Source organism: Anolis sagrei, chromosome 3, assembly GCF_037176765.1.
Source record: "Anolis sagrei isolate rAnoSag1 chromosome 3, rAnoSag1.mat, whole genome shotgun sequence".
Lineage (NCBI taxonomy): Eukaryota > Metazoa > Chordata > Lepidosauria > Squamata > Dactyloidae > Anolis > Anolis sagrei.
The window spans coordinates 268,222,030-268,249,293 of record NC_090023.1 but is presented as its reverse complement, the minus strand read 5'-3'; the positions used below and the strand labels follow the sequence as shown (position 1 = coordinate 268,249,293).

General features: G+C 45.1%; 1 protein-coding gene across 5 annotated transcripts in view; it reads left to right on the top strand.

The window, feature by feature from the left end:
• Nucleotides 1-27,264, top strand: part of TNK2 (tyrosine kinase non receptor 2) — a 214,517-nt gene that overhangs the window by 84,445 nt on the left and 102,808 nt on the right. The window lies entirely within an intron of this gene.

The window sequence follows — 27,264 nt, the reverse complement described above, 5'->3', positions numbered from 1 at the left end:
AACTCTATTAAGGGGTCACGGCATTAGGAAGGTTGAGAAACACTGCCTTAGATGTTCTCAATTAATCCAACTTCTTGGATACCAGCAGTCCACTTCCTTAGATGTATGGACTATCATGGAAGGTCATGGACTCTCCTTCATTGTGTGTCTGTGCCTTCAGGTCACTGGACAACTTATGGTGAGCTCCATAACGTGGTCTCCCTCTTTCCCTCCTTCCTTCCACCTTTCCAATCATTATTGTCTTTCCTTGTGAGTCACGTCTTCTCAGGAAATGCCCAAAATATGACAGCATCACTTTAGTCATCTTGACTCTTGACCTCCTTCACTAGAGGCTTCTAAATAAAAGTTGGATTGGCAAGCTTTATTTCTCAGAAATGGTTTATATTTTGGATTCATGCGCTAGCGTGACGTTGGACTCTGTGGCAATCTGGAAATGGATTCCCTGTTCACGGAAGAATAGGGCTCCATAGTCACCTACGGACCCATCCTGGAAGATTATCCTACTCGGACAACAAGGGATCAAGTAAGTAAGTCCAGTTGGTCCAACTTTGGGGGTTGGCGCTCATCTCCATTTCTAAGCCAAAGAGTTGGCGTTGTCCATAGACACCTTAAAGGTCATGTGGCCAGCATGACTGCATGGAGCGCCATTACCTTCCCACAGAAACGGTACCTATTGATCTACTTACATTTGCATGTTTTTGAACTGCTAGGTTGGCAGAAGTTGGGGCTGATAGCGGGACCTCATCCCACGCCCCGGATTCAGACCACCAGCCTTTGGATAAGCAAGCTCAGAGGTTTAGTTTTATGGAATTTAGGGGATGTCTCCCTGTTGAAATTCAACTTGCTGTGGACAGCTGTGCTCACGGAGGGATGTGGAGGCAAGCTGGCCCTTGGTGCCATGTAGTTGTCATCATGAACAAGTCCAACCAACCAAGAAGGCATGATCATCAAGTTTGCAGACAACACCAAATTGGGATGATCATCAAATTTGCAGGCAACACCAAATTGGGAGTGAGAGCCAATACTCCAGAGGACAGGAGCAGGATTCAAAACGATCTTGACAGATTAGAGAGATGATGGGCCAAAACTAACAAAATGAAGTTCAACAGGGACAAATGCAAGGTATTCCACTTAGGCAGAAAAAACGAAATGCAAAGATACAGAATGGGGGACGATGCCTGGCTCGAGAGCAGTACGTGTGAAAAAGATCTTGGAGTCCTCGTGGACAACAAGTTAGACATGAGCCAACAATGTGATGTGGTGGCAAAAAAAGCCAATGGGATTTTGGCCTGCATCAAGAGGAGTCTAGTGTCTAGATCTAGAGAAGTCATGCTCCCCATGCTCTATTCCGCTTTGGTTAGACCACACCTGGAATATTGTGTCCAACTCTGGGCACCACAATTCAAGAGAGATATTGACAAGCTGGAATGTGTCCAGAGGAGGGCGACTAAAATGATCAAGGGTCTGGAGAACAAACCCTATGAGGAGCGGCTTAAGGAGATGGGCATGTTTAGCCTGAAGAAGGGAAGGCTGAGAGGAGACATGATGAGAGCCATGTATAAATATGTGAGAGGAAGCCACAGGGAGGAGGGAGCAAGCCTGTTTTCTGCTTCCTTGGAGACTAGGACGCAAGGGAACAATGGCTTCAAACTACAAGAGAGGAAATTCCATCTGAACACGAGGAAGAACTTCCTGACTGTGAGAGCCGTTCAGCAGTGGAACTCTCTGCCCCGGAGTGTGGTGGAGGCTCCTTCTTTGGAAGCTTTTAAAGAGAGGCTGGATGGCCATCTGTCAGGGGTGCTTTGAATGCAATATTCCTGTTTCTTGGCAGGAGGTTGGACTGGATGGCCCATGAGGTCTCTTCTAACTCTAGGATTCTATGATTCTCATGATGTGGCCAAAGGACTTCATCTTTGTCTCTACTATCCTTCTCTCCAGTGAGCAGTCGGGCTATTTCCTGGAGGATGGACTGGTTGGATCTTCTTGTGGTCCAAGACACTCTTTTCCAGACTGTGAGAGCCGTTCAGCAGTGGAACTCTCTGCCCCAGAGTGTGGTGGAGGCTCCTTCTTTGGAAGCTTTTAAAGAGAGGCTGGATGGCCATCTGTCAGGGGTTCTTTGAATGCAATATTCCTGTTTCTTGGCAGGAGGTTGGACTGGATGGCCCATGAGGTCTCTTCTAACTCTAGGATTCTATGATTCTCATGATGTGGCCAAAGGACTTCATCTTTGTCTCTACTATCCTTCTCTCCAGTGAGCAGTTGGGCTATTTCCTGGAGGATGGACTGGTTGGATCTTCTTGTGGTCCAAGACACTCTTTTCCAGACTGTGAGAGCCGTTCAGCAGTGGAACTCTCTGCCCCAGAGTGTGGTGGAGGCTCCTTCTTTGGAAGCTTTTAAACAGAGGCTGGATGGCCATCTGTCAGGGGTGATTTGAATGCAATATTCCTGCTTCTTGGCAGGGGGTTGGACTGGATGGCCCATGAGGTCTCTTCCAACTCTTTGATTCTATGATTCTAAGGTACCCAAAATGGATCAGCCCAACGCCAACCTGTTCTGCCTACAATGCCAGTTCTTTTTCCCTGGCTCGTCTATCACGCCACCCTCTGCCAGCCATGCCCTTCCATGTCCTGCGTAGGGCAGAAAGGCCAACCTCTGCCCGAAAGAACAAATGGGCGCTCCTCTGACACCAGATACAGCCGTATTCCCAAAATCAGTGGGAGATGTAGCCCTTGGGGACAATCTGTCACTGATCTCAAAGAGCCCATTTGGTGAGGCTCAACGTGAAGAAGTCTCGGAGTTGCCACTGGATGCTCTGGTTTCAGCACAACAGAACAAAACAAACACCTACTTGAAAGGAGAAACTCGCCCTTCGCTCTCCTCGAGGTAAAACACAGGCATGAACGGTTGAGCAGATATCTTCTGTATTGGGTAACAGAAGGGTTCTCATGTGTTAGCTGCCTTCACTCATGGCCAGGATGTTTGGGCTATCGCCAATGGCTTTGTTTATGCCCAGTGTTCATCTGATGATGATGATGATGATGATGATGTGCTTATACACATCATCACTTCCTGCATCCAGTTTCACTGGTCCCACTACTCAACAGTTGTATAGAGGGACCCACAAACATGACATCCATGGGGCCATAGACAAGCTAATGTACATTGTATTGTCCAAGGCTTTCATGGCTGGAATCACTAGGTTCTTGTGGGTTTTTTCGGGCTATATGGCCATGTTCTAGAGGCATTTCTCCTGACGTTTCGCCTGCATCTATGGCAACCTCAGGATGCTTGCCATAGATGCAGGCGAAACGTCAGGAGAAATGCCTCTAGAACATGGCCATATAGCCCGAAAAAACCCACAAGAACCTACTAATGTACATTGATTGGTTACTTACTATTTATTTATTTATTTATTTGTCGTGTCAGGACAACCAGTCAAATTATATCCCATTTCTAACAGAACAAAGCAAACAAACTGACAAAATACAAAATTTGCCAGCTTGGTAGTTGATTAAATGTCCTTTGACCAGTATCTGACCACTTGGAGTGCCTCTGGTGTTGCCGCAAGAAGGTCCTCCATGGTGCATGTGGCGGGGCTCAGGGTGCATTGCAGCAGGTGGTCAGTGGTTTGCTCTTCTCCGCACTCGCATGTCATGGATTCCACTTTGTGGCCCCATTTCTGAAGGTTGGCTCTGCATCTTGTGGTGCCAGAGCGCAGTCTGTTCAGCGCCTTCCAAGTCGCCCAGTCTTTTGTGTGCCCAGGGGGGAGTCTCTCATCTGGTATCAGTCATTGATTGAGGTTCTGGGTTTGAGCCTGCCACTTTTGGACTCTCGCTTGCTGAGGCGTTCCAGCGAGTGTCTCTGTAGATCTAAGAAAACTATTTCTTGATTTAAGTCGTTGACGTGCTGGCTGATACCCAAACAGGGGATGAGCTGGAGATGTCTCTGCCTTGGTCCTTTCACTATTGGCTGCTACTTCCCGGCGGATGTCAGGTGGTGCGATACCAGCTAAGCAGTGTAATTTCTCCAGTGGTGTGGGGCGCAGACACCCTGTGATAATGCGGCATGTCTCATTAAGAGCCACATCTACTGTTTTAGTGTGGTGAGATGTGTTCCACACTGGGCATGCGTACTCAGCAGCAGAGTAGCATAGCGCAAGGGCAGATGTCTTCACTGTGTCTGGTTGTGATCCCCAGGTTGTGCCAGTCAGCTTTTGTATGATATTGTTTCTAGCACCCACTTTTTGCTTGATGTTCAGGCAGTGCTTCTTACACCATATCACTCAGGGAGGAGGGAGCAAGCTTGTTTTCTGCTTCCCTGGAGACTAGGACGCAGAACAATGGCTTCAAACTACAAGAGAGGAGATTCCATCTGAACATGAGGAAGAACTTCCTAACTGTGAGAGCCGTTCAGCTGTGGAACTCTCTGCCCCAGAGTGTGGTGGAGGCTCCTTCTTTGGAAGCTTTTAAACAGAGGCTGGATGGCCATCTGTCAGGGGTGCTTTGAATGCAATATTCCTGCTTCTTGGCAGAATGGGGTTGGACTGGATGGCCCATGAGGTCTCTTCCAACTCTTTGATTCTATGATTCTATGATTCTATGATTCTTGTAGGTCAGAGCACGGTCCAGAGTGACTCCCAGGTATTTGGGTGTGCTGCAATGCTCCAGTGGGATTCCTTCCCAGGTAATCCTCAGAGCTCGGGATGCTTGTCTATTCTTGAGATGAAAAGCACATGTCTGTGTTTTGGATGGGTTGGGGATCAGCTGGTTTTCCCTGTAATAGGCAGTGAGAGCACCTAGAGCTTCGGAGAGCTTCTGTTCTACCATCTCAAAGCTCCCTGCTTGAGCAGTAATGGCATGATCATCAGCATAGATGAAACTCTCTGTCCCTTCTGGCAGTGGCTGGTCATTTGTGTAGATGTTGAACATGGATGGAGCGAGCACGCTCCCCTGAGGCAGGCCGTTCTTCTGTTTCCGCCATCTGCTTCTCTGCCCCTGGAACTCAACAGAGAAGCTCCTGTTTTGTAGCAGGTTTCCTATGAGGCGTCTGAGGTGGTCGTCCTTTGTGATATTATACATTTTTCTCAGGAGGAGGCAGCGGTGGTTCACAGCATCATAGGCTGCTGACAGGTCGATGAAGACAGCTCCTGTGATCTGCTGCCTTTCAAAGCCATCTTCTATGTGCTGACTTAATTACTTACTTACTTACTTAGGTGATCCCTCGTTGTCTGAATAGGAATGTCTTCCAAGATTGGTGTCCTGGCAGTGGGACCATAGGTGACCGTGGAGCCCGATTCTTGATCCGCATATTAGAGAGCACTGTGGACACAAACAATGATGGATCTGGACCAAACTTGGCATGGATACTCCATATGCCCAAATGTGAACACTGGTGGAGTTTGGGGGAAATAGACCTTGACATTTGGGAGTTGTAGTTTGTTGGGATTTATAGTTCACCTACAATCACACCAACTGAATCCCACCAATGATAGAATTGGGCCAAACTTCCCACACAAAACCCCCATGACCAACAGAAAATAGTGTGTTTTCTGATGGTCTTTGGTGACTCCTCTGACATCCCCTCGTGACCCCCAAGTTGACAAACACTGCTCTAGAGGTTTATAAACTGGGTCTAGTTTAGGCTTGGGCGATCAAGAAAAAAATTGGTTCTAAACTCGTTTCGTTTCTAGGGTGCGCTAGCGTTTCGAAATTCTGAGGACTTCCAAAATTTAAGATTTCAAAATTTCGAAATTTCCAAAATTTCGTAAATTACGAATCGATTCGTTAATGGCGGACGCGATTGCGCAATATGCTAAAAAAACCTCCAAATGGGACAGGGGGAACTTCTGAAGCTTCCCTCTCCCTCTGTTGTTGACTGTTGGCGTGATAAAACAAACAACAACTATATTATATTATATTATATTATATTATATTATATTATATTATATTATATTATATTATATTATATTATTGTATATTATTGTATATTATATTATTATATTATTATATTATAATATTGTATATTATATTATATTATTATATATTATATTATATTATTATAATAATATTATTATATTATATATTATTATTATAATATAAGATATATAATATTATATTATATTATAATATATTATATATATTATATTATAATATACAATTATAATATAATAAAATATAGTAATATAATATATAATATAATAATATAATATAATATACAATACAATGGATGTGAGAGCTGGACCTTAGGGAAGGCTGAGCGAAGGAAGATAGATGCTTTTGAGCTGTGGTGTTGGAGGAAAGTGCTGAGAGTGCCTTGGACTGCGAGAAAATCCAACCAGTCCATCCTCCAGGAAATAAAGCCCGACTGCTCACTGGAGGGAAAGATACTAGAGACAAAGTGGAAGTCCTTTGGCCACATCATGAGGAGGCAGGAAAGCCTAGAGAAGACAGTAATGCTGGGGAAAGTGGAAGGCAAAAGGAAGAGGGGCCGACCAAGGGCAAGATGGATGGATGGCATCCTTGAAGTGACTGGACTGACCTTGAGGGAGCTGGGGGTGGTAACGGCCGACAGGGAGCTCTGGCGTAGGCTGGTCCATGAGGTCACGAAGAGTCGGAGACGACTGAACGAATGAACAACAACAACAATACAATGCACCAGACATACGGAAATAATTACGAAATAATTGCGAAAATTCGAAAAAATTGTTTCGATTTTTAATTACTCCTCACACTATTCCTGCATGGCTCGATATTGGATCGTAAGCTAATTTAAATACGAATCAATAACGAATAATGAAATTAACGAACTGGATCGCCCAAGCCTAGTGTAGATGGCCCTCTGTTAATCCAAAAGGAGATGGAGAGCCAAGATGGAGCAGCAGTTTGAACATTGCGACTCTAGCAACAAAGGTTCAAATCTGTGGAAAACCACTGGTTAACAACAACAGAACTTTAAAAACATTCAGAAAATTTCAACACATCCAAAACAGAGTTGTGAGTCTGTCCAGCAAGTCTGAACGGAGGTGTTTGTACTATATTTATGTTGTTTTTGTAACTCAAGCCAGACTGTAGCCTCAGGGCTGAAGGCAACTCCTGAAGCTGTTTTTGTGGCCATCTAAGGCACTGGATCCCATCTTATTTTGGAAGCTAAGCAGGGTTTGCCCTGGCTAGTACTTGGATGGGAGACCACCCTTTATCAGTCTCAGAGGAAGGCACACCTTTTCCTTCTTCTTCTTCCTAGGCAATCCCTCATAGCCCGAGGATGATGGTCCTCCAAGTGTAGTGTCTTGGCGGTGGATGCAAAGCCCTATTCTTGATCTGCATGTTCTCCCACAGTGAGGACATCGCTTTCCAGGTGGAAGGCGGTCACGGCTGGCTTGATGCACCTTCCTCTTGGCACGTTTCTCCCTTTCACCCTCCATTCGTGCCTCTTTGAATTCTGCAGCACTGCTGGACACAGCTGACCTCCAGTTAGAGTGCTCAAAGGCCAGGGCTTTTCAGTCTTCGGTGTCTGTGCCACAGTTAACTTTAAGCCCATTTTTAAATCTCTTTTTCCGTCCCCCAATATTCCATTTTCCGTTCTTGAGTTCAGTGTAGAGTAGATCATCCTCCAAGTTCGGTGTCCTGGTGGTGGGTCCATAGGTGAATGTAGAGCCCTATTCTTGATCTGCATGTTCTCCCACAGTGAGGGCACATGGGAGATGGTCCCGGTTGGGGTTGGCTTCCTCTGGCACATTTCTCCCTTTTGCCCTCCATTCGTGCCTCTTCAAATTCCACAGCACTGCTGGTCACAGCTGACCTCCAGTTAGAATACTCAAGGGCCAGGGTTATGTCACAGTTTTTAAGGTTGGCTTTAAGCCCATCCTTAAATCTCTTTTACTGTCCACCAACATTATTTTTCCCAATCTTGAGTTGGGAGTAGAGCAACTGCTTTGGGAGATGGTGATTGGGCATCCGGACAACATGGCCAGTCCACGTTGTCAGAGAATGGGATGTCAGAGGAGTCACCAAAGACCATCAGAAAACACAATATTTTCTGTAGGTCATGGGGGTTATGTGTGGGAAGTTTGGCTCAATTCTATCATTGGTGGGATTCAGTTGGTGTGGTTGTAGGTGAACTATAAATCCCAGCAACTACAACTCCCAAATGTCAAGGCCTATTTCCCCCAAACTCCACCAGTGTTCACATTTGGGCATATTGAGTATCCATGCCAAGTTTGGTCCAGATCCATCATTGTTTGAGTTGGTTACGTAGGAGCATCGCTTCAGTGCTGGTGGTCTTTGCTTCTTCTAGCACGCTGACATTTGTCTGCTTGTCTTTCCAAGAGATTTGCAGGATTTTCCAGAGGCAGCTCTGATGGAATCGTTCCAGGAGTTGCACGTGACGTCTGTAGACAGTCCACGTTTCGCAGGCATATCGCAGGGTTGGGAGGACAGTAGCTTTATAAACAAGCACCTTGGTCTCCCTACAGATGTCCTGGTCCTCAAACACTCTCTGCTTCATTCGGAAAAATGCTGCACTCACAGAGCTCAGGTGTTGTTGTATTTCTGTGTCGATTTTGACTTTGGTGGAGAAGTGGCTCAGAGTAGAGCAACTGCTTTGGGAGATGGTGGTCAGGCATCCGGACAATGTGGCCGGTCCAGTGGAGTTGATGACGGAGGACCATTGCTTCAGTGCTGGTGGTCTTTGCGTCTTCTAGCATGCTGACATTTGTCCACCTGTACTTCCAAGAGATTTGCAGGATTTTTTGGAGGCAGCTCTGTTGGAATCGTTTCAGGAGTTGCACGTGACGTCTGTAGACAGTCCACGTTTCGCAGGCATATAGCAGAGTTGGGAGGACAATAACTTTCTAAACAAGCACCTTAGTTTCCCTACGGATGTCCTTTTCCTCAAACACTCTGTGGAAGCAACACTGATAGAAACTTTTCCCAAACCAATCGTGGCAAGAAAAGCGCTTTGATAGGGTCCTCTTAGCGTCTCCATAAGTTGGAAACAACTTGAAGGCACTCGACAGCAACAAGAACGGATTGACTTCTGTGTTGGCTTTCAGAATAAAAACCTTTGGCTTTTCTCCAAGGATATCTTCATCAGAGGGTGGCCTCCATTCTCTTTGCGGTGCCAACGTGCCCTCGGTCTCAGAGAACAAGAGTTTTCTTTAAGGGACGAGGGTTAGGTAAGGAGTGCTCTCCGCTTCGAGGAAGGACAGCTGGGCTTTCCAGCCAAACAAATGCCATTTGAGGGGGGGGGGGGGAGAGAGATGGGCCCAGATGTTTCGTGAGAAGGATGAGAGATGCTTCCTTGGGCAGTTGGCAAATAGAGACCAGATGCATTTTGGAGAGGACATTTTCAGAAAGGAGAATCCCCACCCCCACCCCAAATGAGATATTATTATCCATGATGACATGATGGCAACAGTTCTGGACAGCAATGGCTCCCAAAGTGACCCATTTAAGGTGGAATCGGGTGTCAAACAGGGATGTGTTATTGCCCCAACTCTATTCTCAATCTTCATTGCTATGATACTTCATCTTGTTGATGGGAAGCTTCCCACCGGAGTGGAAATCATCTATCGGACAGATGGCAAGCTGTTTAACCTCAGCAGACTGAAAACCAAAACCAAGGTTACAACAACATCTGCTATAGAACTCCAGTATGCTGATGACAACGTCGTCTGTGCGCATTCAGAAGAAGATCTACAAGCCACTCTAAACACCTTTGCAGAAGCATACGAGAAGCTTGGCCTATCATTGAACATCGAGAAAACCAAAGTGCTGTTCCAGCAGACACCAGCCATCCCCTCCCCAATGCCAGAGATACAGCTTAATGGAGTAACATTAGAAAATGTTGACCATTTCCGCTACCTTGGCAGCCACCTCTCCACCAAAGTCAACATCGACACCGAAATACAACACCACCTGAGCTCTGTGAGTGCAGCATTTTCCCGAATGAAGCAGAGAGTGTTTGAGGACCAGGATATCCGTAGGGATACCAAGGTGCTTGTCTACAAAGCTATTGTCCTCCCAACCCTGCTCTATGCCTGCGAAACGTGGACTGTCTACAGATGTCATCAGCGCTGCCTCCGGAAAATCCTTCAAATCTCTTGGGAAGACAAGGGGACAAACGTCAGCGTGCTGGAAGAAGCAAAGACCACCAGCATTGAAGCGATGGTCCTCCAACATCAACTCCGCTGGACCGGCCATGTTGTCTGACTACTGTCTCCCAAAGCAGTTGCCCTACTCTGAACTTAAGAACGGAAAACGGAATATTGGTGGACTGGAAAAGAGATTTAAAGACAGACTCAAAACCAACCTTAAAAACTCTGGCATAGACACTGAGAACTGGGAAGTCCTGGCCCTTGAGCGCTCTAGCTGGAGGTCAGCTGTGACCAGCAGTGCTGCAGAATTCGTGGAGGGTGAAAGAGAGAAACGTGCCAGGAGGAAGGCGCGTCAAGCCAACCCCGACCGGGACCGCCTTCCAGCTGGAAACCAATGCCTTCACTGTGGGAGAAGATGTGGGTCAAGAATAGGGCTCCATAGCCACCTACGAACCCACAAGGAAACGCATAATGGAAGACCATCTTACTCGTCCAACGAGGGATCACCTAAGTAAGTAAGTAAGTAATTATTATCCAAGAACAAAAGGCATTGCTAACCAAGTTGAGTATCATCTGACACTTAAGCGGCTGAGGGGGGAAAGGAAGGGGCCTGAGGCTGTTAGGAATGGTGGGAGTTGAAGTCCAAAACATCTGGAGGACCCAAGTTTGCCCATACATGGGATGGTAGTTGTGCCGGAGAACCTACAGATTCCTGGAGAGGTGTTCCCTCAAATACAATCACCACTTTTTCTGTCTTTGGGTGGATCATTTAATCCTCCTTGATTCATTTCCCTCTGCCTCGCACACACCTTGCTTTCGTCCCACTTTCACCACCGCGCAAACAAGTTCTGCAGGGTTTTGCAACGGGGCCGAAACCCACCACACCTGTTTGCAGGCAGAGTAGCTTCCAGAGCTCTCTCAGGGCAAGCCGTTTGCAATCCCCATCTCAAGTATCTACAATAGAGATATTTTCCCCCTTCTTCCCGCATATTTGGGGAGAATGGTTTGGCCTTGGTACTCCTACTTGTGCCCAGGACTGTCCCCCAAAGGTGTTTGTTTACTTTCGTTTCAATAAGGTTTGCTATTATCCACAGTTTCCTGTTTCAATGATAAATTCAGGAGATTATACACATGGATACAGAGAACCTACTACAAACCCTAGGTCTGTTTGATGGACCTAAAGAGATATACTTTTAGCGGGCCGATCTCTCGTTGTCCGAGTAGGATTGTCTTCCAAGATTGGTGGTGGGTACGTAGGTGACTGTGGAGCCCTATTCTTTACCTGCATGTTCTCCCGCAATGAGGATACTGGTTTTCAGGTGGAAGGTGGTCACGGTTGGTTTGATACACCTTTCTCTTGGCATGTTTCTCCCTTTCACCCTCCTTTCGTGCCTCTTCAAATTCTACAGCACTGCTGGTCACAGCTGACCTCCAGCTGGAGTGCTCAAGGGCTAGGGCTTCCCAGTTCTCGGTGTCTATGCCACAGTTTTTTAAGGTTCGCTTTGAGCCCATCTTTAAATCTCTTTTCCTGTCCTCCAACATTATGTTTTCTTGAGTTTGGAGTAGAGCAACTGCTTTGGGAGATGGTGGTCGGGCATTCAGGCAACGTGGTCGGTCCAGCGGAGTTGATAGCAGAGGAGCATCACTTCAGTGTTGGTGGTCTTTGCTTCTTCCAGCACGCTGACGTTTATCCGCCTGTCTTCCCAAGAGATTTGCAGGACTTTTCAGAGGCAGCGCTGATAGAATCGTTCTAGGAGTTGCATGTGACGTCTGTAGACAGTCCACGTTTCGCAGGCATATGTATAGCAGGGTTTGGAGGACAATAGCTTTATAAACAAGCACCTTGGTCTCCCTATGAATGTCCCGTTCCTCAATCTGCTTCATTCGGGAAAATGCTTCACTTGCAGAGCTCAGGCGGTATTGTATTTCAGTGTCAATGTTGACTTTTGTGGAGAGGTGGCTGCCAAGGGAGTGGAAATAGTCAACATTTTCTAATGTTGCACCATTAAGCTCTATTTCTGGCATTGGAGAGGGATTGGTGGTAAATCACATATAAAACTCAGGAATAGTTTGTCCAGAGAGACCTGAAATGTGTTATTGTCATGCAGGTCGTGCCTGACTTCCCATACAGCCAGCTTTCCTCTCCGTAGGACCCTTTGCCCTGCTTTCTGTTGATGCTTTGACTGCTCTCATTGATTTCCACTGATTTAGAATGCATTAGAGGGCTGCATGGCAAGGGATGGGTCGAAAGGGAAGAATACTAATTGCAAACCATTCTTTCCAAATTGAGAGTTTGCCCAGAATCTGGATTTTGATGCCAGGTCTCTTTTCCTTTCCAAACCGAAGCTTTTGAAAGTGCTCCATAAATGCTCAAGAGAGTCTGGCTCTGGGTTTGAATCCCAACTCAGGCATAGAAATGCAATAAAGTGATATTATTATTATTATTATTATTATTATTATTATTATTATTATTATTTTGACACAAAAGCACAGTATGTCACAGCAAACAAGATCTATATGCTGGATTTCGTATCACAAAATCACAAGTCGAACACTTCCCAAGCGTCTAGGACTGTGTGATGTATTTTCGAATGATGCACACAGATCCAAGTCAGGTGGCCTTTTGCTGTTGACAGATCGTGATTTTGTCAATGTTTATTGTTTCCAAATCCTGGTTAAGATCTTTTGGCCTGGCACCCAGTGTGCCCATGACCACTGGGACCACCTGGACTGGTTTATGCCAGAGCCTTTGCCGTTCGATTTTGAGGTCCTGATAATGGATGAGTTTTTCCTGTTGTTTTTCCTCAATGCAACTGTCATCCGTTATGGTGACATCAATAACACTGTTCTACAAATTTTCAGTTTTTCTCAGTTTCGGAAACGAAATGTGCCGTTTCTTAATAAATTTAACATGCTGAATTCAAATAGTGTATAATAATTAAATGTGTTAATTGGCTCTAGTTTTTATGCAACAGCTATTTCAATTTTCTCCACAATAGGTAATTCGTTATTATTATGATAATGCGCCTAACCTTACTGCATGTATATAAACCGTGAATATTTACTAAATTTCAGTCAAATTATATTGCCAATAGTTTATACATGAGAAATATTTATTCAATTAGTCTATTGTTTATGTTTGTGCAGCAAGAAACTCTCTTAGTAGGCCTAATGCAGTTGAAAAGTCTGAAAGTTTAAATGTCGCTTTAATTGTGACTTTAGTTTTTATCCTGTTCGCTTCTCTTGACTTTTCTTTTGTATTCAAGGAAAGGATTCCCTCTTGCAATGCTCCAGCAGGAGTCTGACAGCATTGACGGAGTCCATTTGCCTTGATATCTTTTTTCCATAGTGCTTTATTTACACATGTGTGAGGCATAACTACAGTAAAAAGAACAACGTAAAACGATGTTTAACGATACTGTCTCAGTCTTCAACTGACTGACCGTTCAAAAGTCTGGCCTTATAGAGGGCTTTCTGGCTTTTGCACATGGCACTAATACTGCGTCATCAAACTTTCTAGAATATTCTAGAATCTTCCATAGTGTAAGTCGCAACATGCATTTTTTCAACCATACGTGATCACGTGATTGCTTATATCATAAAAACTAGAGCCAATATACATTTTTAATGAAGTGACTGGACTGACCTTGAGGGAGCTGGGGGTGGTAACGGCTGACAGGGAGCTCTGGCGTGGGCTGGTCCATGAGGTCACGAAGAGTCGGAGACGACTGAACGAATGAACAACAACAACATACATTTTTAAATGTCATTTTCGTTTTCAGCACCCCAAAATCATAAAAGAACAACTATTTTCAGGCCCGAAACTTTTTCTCCGTTGAACAGTGATCTAGACTTTTTTCTTTTCCACAATCGTGATATCTGCCGTATTGTGTTCCAAAATTTTGTCAGTCTGGAGTCGAGAGTCCCACAGTATTTTGGCGTGTTCATTTTCCACTCCCTTTGCAGGTTTAAGATCCCTTTACCAATTCTTGACTACTGGCAGGTGGTCCTTCTGACATAAGTTCCAGTGAATCTTTTTGGGCCACAGAGTTGTGCCTCTGTTTGTAGTCTGTCTATGTGGTTTTCTTGTGGCAGCTGAGGAGATGATTCATGGTTTCATCCGCTTCCTTGCACAGTCTGCATTTTGGGTCATCAGCTGATTTTCAATCCTGGCTTTAATGGCATTGGTTCTGATGGCTTGCTCCTGGGCTGCAAGAATCAGGCCTTCTTCTCTCTCCTTCTTGAGTGTTCCATTCATGAGCCATCACCAGGTCTTCTCCTTATCAGCTTTTCCATCAATTTTGTCAAGGAACTGCCCATGCAATGCTTTGTTGTGCCAGTTCACAGAAATCACAGAAAGTAATTTGCATGGAAATGCACACTACGCTCAGTCCCACATTTGCCACAAAATAGTGCAATGTACACTCATTGTTAATCACAGAAAGTAATCTACATGTAATGCACTCGACACTCAGCCCCACATTTGCAGCTTTAACTCCTGTGGATGTAATTATTTGTGGATTTGATTAATTTGGACTCTCTACAAATCTTTTAAGTGCTCTAGTGTGGCGGGGGACTTAAAGGTTGCGTCTGCACTGTAGATTTAATGCCACTTGGCACTGACTTTACCTGCCACGGCTCAATGCTGTGGGATCCTGGGATGTGTGGTTTTGGCGAGGGACCAGCCTTCTTTGGCAGAGAGGGGCTAAAGATCGTGTACAACTACAATTTCCATGATTGCGTATCACTGAGCCAGGGCAGCTGAAGAGCTTGCAAACTGCATTCATTCAATAGTGTAGAAGCTGTTGGAGCATGCAAGGAATCATTGCATGAGTGTGTGTCAACTATAAAATAAGATGCATGAAGCTGATTGGTTGCGCAATGCCCAAGGAGCAAGCTGAGCCTGGGACTTTTGGATACTGTTACATTTTTGTTCAGGCTTCAGCTATGCAGGTGAGGGAGAAGAAGAGAAGCAAAAGAAAAAAGCAAAGAGAGATATTTTGGAGTGTGCTCTCGCTTAATGAGCTACTGAAGGAGTTTGTCCACATGAACAAAGAACTTTAAAATCTGTCATAAAAGGACATTATGTGAGTTGATGCGGTGGAGGCTTCTTCTTTGGAGGCTTTTAAACAGAAGTTGGATGGCTATCTGTTGGGGGTGCTTTGAATGCAATTTTACTGCTTCTTGGCAGAATGGGGTTGGACTGGATGATGGCCCACCAGGTCTCCTCCAACTCTATGATTCTATGATGCAACTGATCCAATTTCCAATTCTGGGCACCACAATTCAAGAGAGATATTGACAAGCTGGATTGTGTCCAGAGGAGAGCGACTAAAATGACAAAGGGTCTGGAGAACAAGCCCTATGAGGAGCGGCTTAAGGAGCTGGGCATGTTTAGCCTGAAGAAGAGAAGGCTGAGAGGGGATATGATAGCCATGTATAAATATGTAAGATGAAGTCCTAGGGAGGAGGGAGAGTAGGACACAATGGAACAACAAGAGGAAGCCACAGGGAGGAGAAGGGAGCAAGCTTGTTTTCTGCTTCCCTGGAGACTAGGATGCAATGGAGCAATGGCTTCAAACTACAAGAGAGGAGATTCCACCTGAACATGAGGAAGAACTTCCTCATGTTCAGCAGTGGAACTCTCTGCCCCGGAGTGTGGTGGAGGCTCCTTCTTTGGAAGCTTTTAAACAGAGGCTGGATGGCCATCTGTCAGGGGTGATTTGAATGCAATATTCCTGCTTCTTGGCAGAATGGGGTTGGACTGGATGGCCCATGAGGTCTCTTCCAACTCTTTGATTCTATGATTCTATGATCACGTTGTACATATGTTGTTCTGAACTACGAAGAGTAAACTACGTGTTCTTTACTGTTCACTTGCATGGCACATTTTCTTTCTCTTGCAAGGCTTTGTGTTGGCTGATCAAGTGTGAACTACACGTGGTTTATTTTACATTATGCCACAGATGCACCCTCAGGCCCCTTCTAAATTGCTATATAAAATCCAGATTATTTGCTTTGAACTGGATTATATGGCAGTGTAGACCCTAATGATACATGTTTTTATTGATTTTATTGATTCTGTTATGGTTTTATTAATTGGTTGTTTTATTATATTGAAATTGTATTTCATGGTCTTAGTACCAACTGTAAACCGTTCCAAGTTGCCTGCGGGCTGAGAGGGACAGTATATAAATCTATATAAATAAAAATGTAATGTTTGCTTGTGGGATTAACATAACTCAAAAACCACTAGACAAATTGACACCAAATTTGGACACTACACCCCTAACAGACCAATGAGTGACCATCACTCATAACCCATAAAACAGTGGAAAGGACTTAAACCCCCCCAAAAGCTAAATGATGATACAGGAAAAAAGGGAAGAGAGAAGGAAGGGGAGAAAGAGAAAAGGAAGGAAAGAGAGAAGGAAGCATGGAAGCAAACAGCAAAGAAAGGAAGGTAAGAGGTAGAGAAGGAAGAAAGAGGAAAAGGAAAGGGGAAAAGGAAAGAAAGCGGTAGAGAAAGAAGGAAGGAGAGAAGAAAAGAAAAAAAGGAAAGGAAGGAAAGTGGTAAAGAAGGAAGGAAGGAAGGAGAGAAAGGGAAGGAAAAGAAAAAGGGAAGGAAGGAAAGAGGTAAAGAAGGAAGGAAGGAGAGAAGTAAAGAAAAAAGGGAAGGAAGGAAAGAGGTAAAGAAGGAAGGAAGGAGAGAAGGAAAGAAAAGAAGGAAAGGAAGGAAAGAGGTAGAGAAGGAAGGACGAAGAGAAAGGGAAGGAAAAGAAAATGGGAGGAAGGAAAGAGGTAGAGAAGGAAGGAAGGAGAGAAAGGGAAGGAAAAGAAAAAGGGAGGAAGGAAAGAGGTAGAGAAGGAAGGAAGGGAAGAAGGAAAGAAAAAAGGAAAGGAAGGAAAGAGGTTAAGAAGGAAGGAAGAATAGAAGGAAAGAAAAAAGGGAAGGAAGGAAAGAGGTAAAGAAGGAAGGAAGGAGAGAAGGAAAGAAAAGAAGGAAAGGAAGGAAAGAGGTAGAGAAGGAAGGAAGGAGAGAAAGGGAAGGAAAAGAAAAAGGAAGGAAAGAGGTAGAGAAGGAAGGAAGGAGAGAAGGAAAGAAAAAAGGGAAGGAAAGAGGTAAAGAAGGAAGGAAGGAGAGAAAGGGAAGGAAAAGAAAAAAGAGAGGAAGGAAAGAGGTAGAGAAGGAAGGAAGGAGAGAAGGAAAGAAAAAAAGGAAAGGAAGGTAAATGGTAAAGAAGGAAGGAAGGAGAGAAAGAGGAAAAGAAAAGGGGAAAAGGAAAGAAAGCGGTAGAGAAAGAAGGAAGGAGAGAAGGAAAGGAAAAAGGAAAAGAAGGAAAGAGGTAAAGAAGGAAGGAAGGAGAGAAAGGGAAGGGAAAGAAAAAGGAAGGAAAGAGGTAGAGAAGGAAGGAAGAAGAGAAGGAAAGAAAAAAAGGGAAGGAAGGAAGGAAGGAAAGAAGAAGAGAAAGAGGGAGGGAAGGTTGGCCACAGCAACGCATGGCGGGTATAGCTAGTATAGTAAATAAATAAATAAATATAATCCAGTTCAAGACAGATAATGTGGATTATGTGGCAATGTAGAAGGGGTCTTGAAGGGGCCTCAGGTAAAAAAAATCAAGTGTTTCCACTTTCCTTTGCACCAAATCCCAGCTAATGTGAAGGGACAGCTGTAATTGATGGACAATGCTACCTATTATTATTATTTAGCAATTTTGTATACCGGTCTTCTCCCCTCTATCGGGGGACTCGGGCCGGTTTCCAACAATAAAATCACAAAACAATCATTAAAAACATCATATAACACATTCAATTAAAACGTTATAACAGCAAAATGCAATCACATAATAACAATGGTCAGTTGTCATAGTGAATTCATTGTCCATCATTCATCGTCATCTATCCGATCACAGAAATACTGATTCACTCGTCGAAAGCCAAACCCCATAGCCAGGTTTTCACCCGTTTTCTGAACGACAGAATGGAGAGGCAGTTCTGATCTCCAGTGGGAGAGAGTTCCAGAGTCGAGGGGCCACCACCGAGAAGGCCCTGTCCCTCGTCCCCACCAGCCACGCCTGAGAGGCCGGTGGGACCGAGAGCAGGACCCCTCCAGACGATCTTAACAACCTAGATGGTTGATGGTAGATGCGGGGAATGCCGTGGATGTAGCGTACCTGGATTTCAGTAAGGCCTTCGACAAGGTCCCCCATGACCTTCTGGCAAGGAAACTAGTCCAATGTGGGCTAAGCAAAACTACGGTGAGGTAGATCTGTAATTGGTTAAGTGGACGAACACAGAGAGTGCTCACTAATGCTTCCTCCTCATCTTGGAAAGAAGTGACAAGTGGAGTGCCGCAGGGTTCCGTCCTGGGCCCGGTCCTGTTCAACATCCTTATTAATGACTTAGATGAAGGGCTAGAAGGCATGATCATCAAGTTTGCAGACGACACCAAATTGGGAGGGATAGCCAATAGTCCAGAGGACAGGAGCAGAATTCAAAACGATCTTGACAGATTAGAGAGATGATTGGCCAAAACTAACAAAATGAAGTTCAACAGTGACAAATGCAAGATACTCCACTTTGGCAGAAAAAATGAAATGCAAAGATACAGAATGGGGGACAATGCCTGGCTCGAGAGCAGTACGTGTGAAAAAGATCTTGGAGTCCTCGTGGACAACAAGTTAAACATGAGCCAACAATGTGATGTGGCAGCAAAAAAAGCCAATGGGATTTTGGCCTGCATCAAGAGGAGCATAGTGTTTAGATCTAAGGAAGTAATGCTACCCCTCTATTCTGCTTTAGTTAGACCACATCTGGAATATTGTGTCCAATTCTGGGCACCACAATTCAAGAGAGATATTGACAAGCTGGAATGTGTCCAGAGGAGGGCGACTAAAATGATCAAGGGTCTGGAGAACAAGCCCTATGAGGAGCGGCTTAGGGAACTGGGCATGTTTAGCCTGAAGAAGAGAAGGCTGAGAGGAGATATGATAGCCATGTATAAATATGTGAGAGGAAGCCACAGGGAGGAGGGAGCAAGCTTGTTTTCTGCTTCCTTGGAGACTAGGACGCGGAACAATGGCTTCAAACTACAAGAGAGGAGATTCCATCTGAACATGAGGAAGAACTTCCTGACTGTGAGAGCCGTTCAGCAGTGGAACTCTCTGCCCCGGAGTGTGGTGGAGGCTCCTTCTTTGGAAGCTTTTAAACAGGGGCTGGATGGCCATCTGTCAGGAGTGATTTGAATGCAATATTCCTGCTTCTTGGCAGAATGGGGTTGGACTGGATGGTCCATGAGGTCTCTTCCAACTCTTTGATTCTATGATTCTATGACAATGCTACCTACCGTAGAAGGATGCTTTCTTAAATGCAATTATCCTGGAATGGAATGGTATTCCCCTGGCTCTAAGAGAAAAAAAAAGAAATGGTAAAAACTCAAAAGGCTTGCAGGGGGTGGACAACTCAACGTGAAGACTGATGCTACTTTCCCACATACTGTCCAGTTTGATAGTTGATATGATTTTCCAGTTACACTCCAGTTTGATGGTTCTTCCGGAGCAGCTTTTCCCCTCGGTCTCCCTTTTCGTTTCCACCCCCACGATTCCCCCGAACTTTCGCCTGTGTTTTCCGCTTGTCCTCGACCACCTCTATCCTTCCCCCAGACGGTCCCCCAAGACCCAAGGCATGGCTTGCTTCCTTTTCCTGCCCTTCTCCCCTTAGTGCAACGCTGGGGTCTTTCCCAATGCAGAATCCAGACATCTTTTGGCTCGGAAACATCTCCAGCCCCCGACTTTGCTGGCGAGCCCGGTGCGAATGTGGAATCGTTCAACGGGGAGAACAGAAGCCACTCTGTCACCCACACGTGCCCCTCCGGGAAGCCGGGCACTGGGCCAGGAGGCCCATTCATGCTAATTAGAACGAGCGGGGGGCACAGAAGGGTCCGGCGGTCTTCTGGGAAAGGCGAGGGACAGCTGCCGCGGTCTTTGTTCGGCTCCAGAGCCCATGACACGCAACCAAGCATAGAATCGTAGAATCAGAAGAGACCCCCAAAGGCCATCCAGTCCAACCCCCTTGTTGCCAGGCAGGAAGACCCAACTCAAGCCCTCCCTAGAGACAGCCATCAAGATTCTGCTTGAAAGCATCCAGAGAAGGAGACTCCACTGGACTCCCAGGCATCATATTCCACTATTGAACAGCTTTAGGACATTCCTTCTAATGCAATGTTTCTCAACTGGGGGTCGGGACCCCTGAGTGGGTCATGAGGGGGTGTCAAAGGGGTCGCCAAAGACCATCAGAAAACATAGTATTTTCTAGGTTCTTGTGGGTTTTTTCGGGCTATAGGGCCATGTTCTAGAGGCATTTTCTCCTGACGTTTCGCCTGTTGGTCATTGGGATTCTGTGTGAGAAGTTTGACCCAATTCTATTGTTGGTTGAGTTCAGAATGCTCGTTGATTGTAGGTGAACTATAAATCCCAACAACTACAACTCCCAAATGTCAAGGTCTATTTTCCCCAGACTCCACCAGTGTTTGCATTTGGGCATATTGAGTATTTGTGCCAAGTTTGGTCCAGATCCATCATTGAATGAATCCACATTGAATGAATGAATGATCCATCATTGAATGAATCCAGCACTCCTCTGGATATCGATGAACTATAACTCCCAAACTCAAGGTCAATGCCCACTGAACCCTTCCAGTATTTTCTGTTGGTCGTGGGAGTTCTGTGTTCCAAGTTCGGTTCAAATCCATCACTGGTGGAGTTCAGAATGCTCTTTGATTATAAGTGAACTATAAATCCCAGCAACTACAACTCCCAAATTACAAAATCAATCCTCCCCCAACTGCACTAGCATTCACATTTGAGCATATTGGGTATTTGTGCTCAATTTAGTCCAGAGAATGAAAAATCCATCCTGCATATCGGATAATTACGTTATGATTTATAACATTAGTAAAATGACAGGTATCAAGTAGCAACGAAAACAATATTATGGTTGGGGGTCACCACAACATATGGAACTGCATTAAGGGGTCACGGCATTAGCAAGGTTGGGAACCACTGTCCTAATGTTTAGGTGGAATCTCCTTTTCTGCAGTGTGAACCCATTGCTTCATTGTGTCCATCCTCAATGTGACATCCTTTCACATATTTAAAAATGGCTACTATGTCCCCTCTCTTTCCTTAAGCTGCTCCTGAGGGATTCATTGTTCACAGACCTTGACCATTTTGGTCACCTTTCTCTGAACCCCTTCCAGGAACATCACCTTCAAAGCACCCCCAACAGATGGCCATCCAGCCTCTGTTTCAAAGCCTCCAAAGAAGGAGCCTCCACCATACTCCAGGGCAGAGAGTTCCACTGCTGAACAGCTCTCACAGTCAGGAAGTTGGGTTGTTGTAGGTTTTTTCGGGCTATCACAACCTCTGAGGATGCTTGCCATTTGTTAGTTTTGGCCCATCAGGAGAGAATGCCTTTAGAACATTGCCATATAGCCTGAAAAAACCTACAACAACCCAGTAATTCCAGCCATGAAAGCCTTCGACAACAAGTCAGGAAGTTCTTCCTAAAGTTCAGATGGAATCTCCTTTCTTGTAGTTTGAAGCCATTGCTCTGCATCCTAGTCTCCAGGGCAGCAGAAAACAAGCTTGCTCTCTCCTCCCTATGACTTCCTCTCACGTATTTATACATGGCTATCATGTCTCCTCTCGGCCTTCTCTTCTTCAGGCTAAAGATGCCCAGCTCTTTAAGCCGCTCCTCATAGGGCTTGTTCTCCAGACCCTTGATCATTTGAATTAGAATCATAGAATCATAGAATGAAAGAGTTGGAAGAGACCTCATGGGCCATCCAGTCCAACCCCATTCTGCCAAGAAGCAGGAATATTGCATTCAAAGCACCCCTGACAGATGGCCATCCAGCCTCTGTTTAAAAGCTTCCAAAGAAGGAGCCTCCACCACACCCCAGGGGAGAGAGTTCCACTGCTTAACGACTCTCACAGTCAGGAAGTTCTTCCTCATGTTCAGATGGAATCTCCTCTCTTGTAGTTTGAAGCCATTGCTCCACGTCCTAGTCTCCAAGGAAGCAGAAAACAAGCTTGCTCTCTCCTCCCTATGACTTCCTCTCACGTATTTATACATGGCTATCGTGTCTCCTCTCGGCCTTCTCTTCTTCAGGCTAAACATGCCCAGCTCTTTAAGCCGCTCCTCATAGGGCTTGTTCTCCAGACCCTTGATCATTTGAGTTGCCCTCCTCTGGACACATTCCAGCTTGTCAATATCTCTCTTGAATTGTGGTGCCCAGAATTGGACACAGTATTCCAGATGTGGCCTAACCAAGGCAGAATAGAGGGATAGCATGACTTCCTTGGATCTAGACACTACACTCCTATTGATGGAGGCCAAAATCCCAAGCGCTCCCAACAGATGGCCATCTAGCCCCTATTGAAAACCTCCAGAGAAGGAGACTACGCTGACACCATCTTTCTGTGCAATCCTAGAGTTGGCCATCCATCCAACCACATTCTACCAAGCCTTTGTTGTTGTTCATTCGTTCAGTCGTCTCCGACTCCTCGTGACCTCATGGACCAGCCCACGCCAGAGCTCCCTGTCAGCCGTTACCACCCCCAGCTCCCTCAAGGTCAGTCCAGTCACTTCAAGGATGCCATCCATCCATCTTGCCCTTGGTCGGCCCCTCTTCCTTTTGCCTTCCACTTTCCCCAGCATAATTGTCTTCTCTAGGCTTTCCTGTCTCCTCATGATGTGGCCAAAGTACTTCTTTAGATACCATGAAAGACCTCCCAAGAGATGGCCATGCAGCCACTGTTTAAAGATCTCCAAAGAAGAGATCTATAAACAGCGGCTGCACCTGAACATGAGGAAGAACTTCCTGACTGTGAGAGCTATTCAACAGTGGAGCTCTCTGCCCTGGAGTGTGATGGAGGTTCCTTCCATGGAGGCTTGATGGCCATCTGTCAAGGGTGCTTTGAATGTGATTTTCCTGCTTCTTGGCAGAATGGGGTTGGACTGGATGGCCCATGAGGTCTCTTCCAACTCTATGATTCTTTGAAGAAGGAGATGCCAAGTCACCATATCCAACTACTCTGACCATCAGGAGGTTCTTCTTGATGTTTAGGTGGAATCCCATGACTTGAAGGCATTAAACAACAGCTTGAGTTGACCAGACGTTCCCATAGCAGGATGTTGAAGGCTACTATGATGCAACGGGGATGGCCGTAGGCGCAGTTTTGGAAGAGTGTCCCGATCCCCCGGGCGGATGTCATGCGCATCGAATGCTTTGTCCACAGAGGCAGCTGGAAGAGCTCCGAAACGCCCACACCAAGCAGATGGGTGCCTTTGTCAAAACAAAAACAGGAGCAAGGAACACTGGAAACATAAGAATACAACAACAGCAACACTTCCCCAGATTATTGCAGATGTTCTGGCTGCTGGTTTTGAGGATCTGTTGGGCGCCAACCATAGAAATTTGGGATACCTCTTTCAGATGGAGGCATCCCTTGATTCCTGCTCTTCATTGTCTGCAAAAGTCCATGGCCAACCATTTCTCTTGGGCAGGACACACTCTCTCAGCCTCAGAGGAAGGCAATGCAAAACTATGTATTGTCGAAGGCTTTCATGGCCGGATTCACTGGGTTGTTGTAGGTTTTTTTCGGCTATATGGCCATGGTCTAGAGGCATTCTCTCCTGATGTTTCACCTACATCTATGGCAAGCATCCTCAGAGGTAGTGAGGTCTGTTGGAACTAGGAAAATGGGCTTATATATCTGTGGAAGGACCAGGGGGGGACAAAGGACTCTTGTCTGCTGGAGCTAGGTGTGAATGTTTCAACTGACCACCTTGATTAGCATATAATGCCCTGACAGTGCCTGAAGCAAACTTTTGTTGAGAGGTGATTAGATGTCCTTGTTTGTTTCTTTTTGTTGTTATGCTGTTGTAATTTTAGAGTTTTTTAAATACTGGTAGCCAGATTTTGTTCATTTTCATGGTTTCCTCCTTTCATTTTCCAACCCGGACACAGCATATTATTTGAGAACACAGAAATGCTGGACCACTCCAACAACTACCATGTCAGGCTACACAGAGAAGCCATTGACATCCACAAGCATGTGGACAATTTCAACAGAATGGAGGAAACCATGAAAATGAACAAAATCTGGCTACCAGTATTAAAAAAACTCTAAAATTAGAACAGCACAACAACAGAGAGGAAACAAACAAGGACATCTAATCATCTCTCAACAAAAGTTTGCCCCAGGCACTGTCAGGCCATTATATGCTAATCAAGGTGGTCAGTTGAAACATTCACACCTAGTTCCAACAGACAAGAGTCCTTTGTCCCACCCTGGTCATTCCACAGATATATAAACCCATTTTCCTAGTTCCAACAGACCTCACTACCTCTGAGGATGCTTGCCATAGATGCAGGCAAAACGTCAGGAGAGAATGCCTCTAGACCATGGCCATATAGCCCGAAAAAACCTACAACAACCCAATGCAAAACTACCTCCGAACAAATCTTGGCAAGACAACCCTGCAATTGGGTTGCCATCAATCCGAAATGACTTTGAGGTACACAACAGCCATTGTTTTGGCGAGCCACTTTGGGTTGCAGTCAAGAGAAAAAGAGTATATATATAAATGTAAATATAAATATAATAACATGCAAGAAATTTTGTATATATGTGAATATGTATGATTTTTCCCAATCCCATCTGCATAAGGAATTGCTGTTGCTCTCATGGGAACTTTAGGCCAAAGATGAATGGGATTTTCACCCAGTGTTAATCATTTGTCTCTTTATTTTGGTTGTTAGAATATTTATATTCTTGTGGCTTGAGCATTGGACTTAGTGAGACTCTGGAGGCCAAGGTTCGAATCTCTGCTCAGCCGGAAAACTTTGAGCAAGTCACATTCTCTCAGCCACAGAAAAGGCAAAGACCGGCCTTTCCTAAAGAAATCATGCCAAGAAAACCCTAAAGTCAATGTGATATTGTTGGACGAAATGGTGCAATGTTTGTGTTTGTGTTCATATAATCCAGTCTGTGGTGAATGAACTCCAATATTTTTTGGGTTGTTGTAGGGTTTTTCGGGCTATATGGCCATGGTCTAGAGGCATTCTCTCCTGACGTTTCGCCTGCATCTATGGCAAGCATCCTCAGAGGTAGTGAGGTCTGTTGGAACTAGGAAAAAGGGTTTATATATCTGTGGAATGACCAGGGTGGGACAAAGGACTCTTGTCTGCTGGAGCTAGGTGTGAATGTTTCAACTGACCACCTTGATTAGCATATAATGGCCTGACAGTGCCTGGAGCAAACTTTAGTTGAGAAGTGATTATGCAAATGGACCAATATTTGCAGTTGTTCCCAAAACACTTATCAAGGCTAGAAACACTTTTCCAAGACGTGCCAAAACTCATTTTGTAGATCTCAATGTGCATCAACACCAGTGTTTCTCAACCTTCCTAATGCAGCGACCCCTTAATACAGTTCCCAATGTTGCGGTGACCTCCAACCATAAAATTATTTTCTTTGCTACTTCATAATTGTAATTTTGCTACTTTCATGAATCATAATGCAGATATCTGATATCCAGAATGTATTTTCATTCACTGGAAGAAATTTGGCACAACTACCCGATACGCCCAAATCTGAATACTGGTGGGGTTGGGGAGGGTTTGATTTAGTCATTTGGGAGTTGTAGTTGCTGGGATTTATAGTTAACCTACAATCAAAGAGCATTCTGGACTTCACCATCAATGGAATGATCTTCTTCCACTTGCTGCTCACTGATCAAACGCTTGGTCCCATCACCAGGTCTTAATTTTCCTTCTAAAAGACAAGAGGGAGGTGGCCAATCTGATATCTCTAGGGAAGGCGTTCCATAGGTGGGGGGCCACTGCTGAGAAGGCCCTGTCTCTCGTCCCCATCAACCATGTTTGTGATAGTGGTGGGATCGAGAGCAGGGCCTCTCCTCTTCATGATGGTTCATAACAGGAGATATGTTCGGACAGATAGTCCGGGCCGGAACCGTTTAGGGCTTTAAAGGTTAAAACCAACACTTTGAATTGTGCTTGGAAGCTGATCGGTAGCCAGTGGAGTTGGTGTAACAAAGGAGTTGTACGTTCCCTGTACATCGCTCCTGTGAGCAACATGGCTGCCGACCGTTGGACTAGTTGAAGCTTTTGGGCAGTCTTCAAAGAGTACTTTGCAGAATCTCTTGGCACACAGAATCCCATAATCAACAGAAAATACTGGAAGTGTTTGGTGGGCATCGACCTTGAGTTTGGAGTTGTAGTTTACCTACATCCAGAGAGCACTGTGGACTCAAACAATGATGTGTCTGGATCAAACTTGGCACAAATACTCAATATGACCAAATGTGAACACTGGTGGAGTTTAGGGGAAATAAGACATTTGGGAGTTGTAGTTGCTAGGATTTATAGTTCACCTACAATCAAAGAGCATTCAGAACCCCACCAACGATAGAATTGGGCCAAACTTCCCACACAGAACCCCCATGACCAACAGTAAATAGTGTGGGTTGTTGTAGGTTTTCTGGGCTATATGGCTATGTTCTAGAGGCATTTTCTCCTGACGTTTCGCCTGCATCTATGGCAAGCATCCTCAGAGGTAGTGAGGTCTGTTGGACGTAGGAAAATGGGTTTATATATCTGTGGAATGACCAGGGTGGGACAAAGGACTTTTGTCTGCTACAGTTATGTGTGAATGTTTCAACTGACCACCTTGATTAGCATTTAATGGCTTGGAAGTGACTGGGGGGAATCTTTTGTTAAGAGTGATTTGATGTGCCTGATTGTTTACTCTCTGTTGTTTTGCTGTTGTAATTTGTCCTTTGTCCCACCCTGGTCATTCCACAGATATATAAACCCATTTTCCTACTTCCAACAGACCTTTTGTGTTTTAGTAATGTTCTAACCCAATTCAAGCCGTGAGGAGAGGTGGATAGGAAATAAAATAATAATAATAATAATAATGTTAAAAAACAAAGTATGGATCGGCACAGTGGGTTAAACCCTTGTGCCAGCAGGACTGAAGACCAACAGGTCGGAGGTTCGAATCTGGAGAGAGTGCAGATGAGCTCCCTCTGTCAGCTCCAGCTCCTCATGCGAGTTTATGCAAGAAGCCTTCCACAAGGAT